This window comes from Mobula birostris, chromosome 12 (genome assembly GCF_030028105.1).
Source record: "Mobula birostris isolate sMobBir1 chromosome 12, sMobBir1.hap1, whole genome shotgun sequence".
NCBI classification, from domain to species: domain Eukaryota; kingdom Metazoa; phylum Chordata; class Chondrichthyes; order Myliobatiformes; family Myliobatidae; genus Mobula; species Mobula birostris.
Genome location: NC_092381.1, coordinates 82,542,417 through 82,548,293, shown reverse-complemented (window position 1 = coordinate 82,548,293; position 5,877 = coordinate 82,542,417).

Below are 5,877 nucleotides of genomic sequence, written 5' to 3'. Positions count from 1 at the left end.
TGAGGTTGCCTTGGCAGTCAAAGTGAAGGAGAATCCAAAGAGCTTTTACAAGTATATTAAGAGCAAAAGGATTTTAAGGGATAAAATTGGTCCTCTTGAAGATCAGAGTGGTCGGCTTTGTGCGGAACCAAAGGAAATGGGGGAGATCTTAAATAGGTTTTTTGCGTCTGTATTTACTAAGGAAGCTGGAATGAAATCTATGGAATTGAGGGAATCAAGTAGTGAGACCATGGAAACTGTACAGATTGAAAAGGAGGAGGTGCTTGCTGTCTTGAGGAAAATTAAAGTGGATAAATCCCCGGGACCTGACAGGGTGTTCCCTCGGACCTTGAAGGAGACTAGTGTTGAAATTGCGGGGGCCCTGGCAGAAATATTTAAAATGTCGCTGTCTACGGGTGAAGTGCCGGAGGATTGGAGAGTGGCTCATGTTGTTCCGTTGTTTAAAAAAGGATCGAAAAGTAATCCGGGAAATTATAGGCCAGTGAGTTTAATGTCAGTAGTAGGTAAGTTATTGGAGGGAGTACTAAGAGACAGAATCTACAAGCATTTGGATAGACAGGTGCTTATTAGGGAGAGTTAACATGGCTTTGTGCATGGTAGGTCATGTTTGACCAATCTGTTGGAGTTTTTCGAGGAGGTAACCAGGAAAGTGGATGAAGGGAAGGCAGTGGATATTGTCTACATGGACTTCAGTAAGGCCTTTGACAAGGTCCCACATGGGAGGTTAGTTAGGAAAATTCAGTCGCTAGGTATACATGGAGAGGTGGTAAATTGGATTAGACATTGGCTCGATGGAAGAAGCCAGAGAGTGGTGGTAGAGAATTGCTTCTCTGAGTGGAGGCCTGTGACTAGTGGTGTGCCACAGGGATCAGTGTTGGGTCCATTGTTATTTGTCATCTATATCAATGATCTGGATGATAATGTGGTAAATTGGATCAGCAAGTTTGCTGATGATACAAAGATTGGAGGTGTAGTAGACAGTGAGGAAGGTTTTCAGAGCCTGCAGAGGGACTTGGACCAGCTGGAAAAATGGGCTGAAAAATGGCAGATGGAGTTTAATACTGACAAGTGTGAGGTATTGCACATTGGAAGGACAAACCAACGTAGAACATACAGGGTTAATGGTAAGGCACTGAGGAGTGCAGTGGAACAGAGGGATCTGGGAATACAGATACAAAATTCCCTAAAAGTGTCATCACAGGTAGATAGGGTCGTAAAGAGAGCTTTTGGTACATTGGCCTTTATTAATCGAAGTATTGAGTATAAGAGCTGGAATGTTATGATGAGGTTGTATAAGGCATTGGTGAGGCCGAATCTGGAGTATTGTATTCAGTTTTGGTCACCAAATTACAGGAACGATATAAATAAGGTTGAAAGAGTGCAGAGAAGGTTTACAAGGATGTTGCCAGGACTTGAGAAACTCAGTTACAGAGAAAGGTTGAATAGGTTAGGACTTTATACCCTGGAGTGTAGAAGAATGAGGGGAGATTTGATAGAGGTATTTAAAATTATGATGGGTATAGATAGAGTGAATGCAAGCAGGCTTTTTCCACTGAGGCAAGGGCAGAAAAAAAACCAGAGGACATGGGTTAAGGGTGAGGGGGGAAGAGTTTAAAGGGAACATTAGGGGAGGCTTCTTCACACAGAGAATGGTGGGAGTATGGAATGAGCTGCCAGACGAGGTGGTAAATGCGGGTCCTTTTTTAACATTTAAGAATAAATTGGACAGATACATGGATGGGAGGTGTATGGAGGGATATGGTCCGTGTGCAGGTCAGTGGGACTAGGCAGAAAATGGTTCGGCACAGCCAAGAAGGGCCAAAAGGCCTATTTCTGTGCTGTAGTTTCTATGGTTTCTATGGTTTCTATGGACACGACCCACCCAGCCAACACACTTTTCGTCCCTCTTCCCTTCGGGAGAAGGCTCAGGAGCTTGAAGACTCGCACGGCCAGATTTGGGAATGGCTTCTTTCCAACTGTGATAAGACTGCTGAACGGATCCTGACCCGGATCTGGGCCGTACCCTCCAAATTCCCGGACCTGCCTCCTGGTTGTTTTGCACTACCTTACTTCCCATTTTTCTATTTTCTATTTATGATTTATAATTTATAATATTTACTAATGATTTGTACTCCAGGGAGCGCGAAGCGCAGAATCAGATATCGCTGTGATGGTTGTATGCTCTAGTATCAATTGTTTGGCGACAATAAAGTAAAGTAAAGCAATCGATAACTGCAGTGTTTGTCAAAAAGCTGTAAAATCCTTGATTTATTGAAGTATAATTTTCATTGAACTAGAACTAGATAAGATATAAAATTCAAGGCAATCTACTTCACCATTGTCACAGGAACTACAGACCAGTCCTTCTGATCCGAGTAGCAATTGCAGTGAATGAGCCAATCTGATAGGCCAAGTTGAACAAGCTAAAGTTATACTGCACTTGCTTCAAATATGGACAGCTGAGGAGGAGAAGGTCAAGTGAGGGCTCCCGTTTTTAATAATAAGGTCTTAGGAAATGGACAACGCATATTCTGAGCTACTAATGCATTTCATAATGCCTTAGTGTGTAATTTTATACAGAATGAAAGGATTTAGGATTCTAATACAATCTAATTTACTAACTGTGACTCATTTGTGAGGTTCACAGCAAAGTATCACCTGGAAGTTCCCCTTCAAGCTGCATACCTAATGGACTTGGAAATACATGGTTGCTACTCTTGGCTAGCAGGTCTAAATCTCGGATCACCCTTCCCGAAAGGCTGAAGCATCTTCACCAGAAAGGCAATGGGTGCCACTCTATGCCAATTGATGACAGACATCATTGTCAAAGCTAAAGGTTACTGAATGACAGTAATCTCATCTCTGGCTAGATAGTTCATGTCTCACTTCTATAATATAGAACATAAAATCTCCACTGAATATAAAAGAACTTATGTTGATATAAAAATTTGATGACAGTAGTTTCAAGGAGAGTTCTTCCTGGTGTCATGGTCAATCTTTGTCCTACAGCGAGCATAACAATAAAAAGAAATCTCTGGTTGTTTAAGTCAGCGTTGTATATGAAAGCTTACTATATAGTACATCAAACAGCTTCTATATTTCCTAATTTTAGTATAGTGACTCCTCCTCATTGATTGTAAAACACTTTGGGATTGGTTGGAGACCATCCTAAAAAAATACTGTACAGCCCATCTTTTTTACACCCATTAATTTTTTAAAGGGTTTTAGCAAAATGATGTGAATAGTTTAACTAATTCACCAAGTTTGGAGCAGCACAGTAGCAAAGTGGTTAGAGTCGCGCTCTTACAGAGCCAGTGACCTGGGCTCAGTTCCGATGTTAAAATTATGTGGTTTTGTCAGTTTTTTCAGTCTTGGTCTGTCCTGTGTTTTGTTATATCACACCGGAGGAAATATTGTATCATTTCTTAATGCATACATTACTAAATGACAATAAAAGAGGACTACATGTCTTCATAATCTAAATCTAAAAATCTAATGTAAGTCGCACCACGTAAAAACGTGATAATGAATTGTGATGAATATGCATTGCACTGAACTCTGCTGCTGCTAAATTAACAAATTTCACGACACATGCCGGTGATAATAAATCTGATTCTGATTCTGAATGCGTTTCAAATTAAACAAAGGTATCTTCCTGCAACATCTTGTGTGTGTTGCAAACGTATCTTAATGCCTGCAATTCCTCACGGAGCTTGGTGACCTTGCTCCCAAGATGTAGAATAATTCTGTGTACAGTACTGGTTCTGTAAATTAACTACATTATTTCTTCAAACTGTATTACTTTTGCACTGTCTCTACCTCAGAGCTGATGACTTTGAACTTAATTTCCTGAGAAATAATCTGGCAGAGCAAATTTCTAAAATCATGCTGTTTGAAGTTTATCCTTGTAACTTGCCTCTTAATAAATCATTTTCAGAATTTGTGTGTGTTAACATACAGTTGGCAGGTTGAAGGAGATTGCAAACTCCACCCTGGTCAAACTGCTCTGTTGAGAGTTATTTTTAACAAATAAACTTTTGAAGATAGTGTCAGAAGAACCAGCACATGGGGAAATTTCTGGCACATTGCAAGTGGTTTGAAAGAAGAATCCCAAAATATTCAAATCTACAGTACAGTCTAGCATGGAGACTTTAGTTACAATCTGATCTTGGGCCTCTCGTCTTCAATGTAGCTGCACAACATGATGATCTGAATTCAGGTAAACCTCAATTGTCAGTAGTTAGTTGAAGACGTTGCCTACATTGAATAGAATAGCGTTAAGGAATGCTCAGCATCCGTTATTTCTACGGGAAATTTTTCACTATGAAATTGAAGCCTGTACCAATTGTAGTAAAACAGAGGAACTAACTTGTGGTAAGATAGAGGAAATATAATCATTTTGTGAAGCTTCTGTTCAAAGTGGCAAATTAGCAATAAATTACAAAGTCCTGATATGAACTCTTTAAATTACTATATCCAAATATTTTAAACATAAAATAATCTGCAGATGCTGTGATCAAAGCAACACTTTCAGTACGCTGGATGAACTCAGCAGGTCAGGCAGCATCAGTTACAAATGATGAGTCAATGTTTCAGGCCGGAACCCTTCGCCAGGACTGAAGAATGAAAGACGGGGAAGGATTTGAAGAACGCTTGTAGCTTCAGTTGAAAGACCAGTAATTTGAAAGATAAAGGGGTGGGGGAGGGGAAGCATTGACGTCATAGCCCTGAAAACAATGTGTAGTAGATGAAGGAGGCGGAACCATGAGGGAGCTGGGGGAGGGGGGTGGAGTGAAATAGGGATAGAGGAAGGGAGGGGGAGGGAATTACCGGAAGTTGGAGAATTCTATGTTCATACCAAGCGGCTGGAGACTACCTAGATGGTATATGAGGTGTTGCTCCTCCAACCTGAGTTTAGCCTCATCATGGCAGTAGAGGAGGCCATGTATGGACATATCTGAATGGGAATGGGAAGCAGAGTTCAAGTGGGTGGCTACCGGGAGATCATGTCTGTTGTGGCGGATGGAGTGCAATAGATGACGGAGTGGAGGTTTCCAGGTTTCCAGGTTTCCAGGACCCCACCACTAAGCACATCTTTCCCCATCCACCCCTCTCTGCTTTCCGCAGGGATCGGTCCCTCCGCGACTCCCTCATCTGCACGTCCATCCCCACTGATCTCCAACCCGACACTTATCCCTGTAAGCGTAAGTGCTACACCTGTCCCTACACCTCATCCCTTGCAACCATTCAGGGCCCCAAACAGTCCTTCCAGGTGAGACGACACTTCACTTGTGAATCTGTTGGGGTCACCTATTGCATCCGGTGCTCCCGGGGCGGCCTCCGCTACATCGGTGAAACTCGACGCAGAATGGGGGTCCGCTTTGTCGAGCAGCTCCACTCCGTCCGCCACAACAGACAGGATCTCCTGGGAGCCACCCACTTCAACTCTGCTTCCCATTCCCATTCAGATATGTCCACACATGGCCTCCTCTACTGCCACGATGAGGCTAAACTCAGGTTAGAGCAGCAACACCTCATATACCGTCTAGGTAGTCTCCAGCCCCTTGGTATGAATATAGAATTCTCCAACTTCCGGTAATTCCCTCCGCCTCCCTTCCTCTATCCCTATTTCACTCTACCCCCTCCCCCAGCTCCCTCATGGTTCCGCCTCCTTCTTCTACCACCCATTGTTTTTAGGGCCATGACGTCAATGCTTCCCCTCCCCCACCCCTTTGTCTTTCAAATTACTGGTCTTTCAACTGAAACTACAAGCATTCTTCAAATCCTTCCCCATCTTTCATTCTTCAGTCCTGGCGAAGTGTTCCAGCCCGAAACGTTGACTCATCGTTTGTAACTGATGCTGCCTGACCTGCTGAG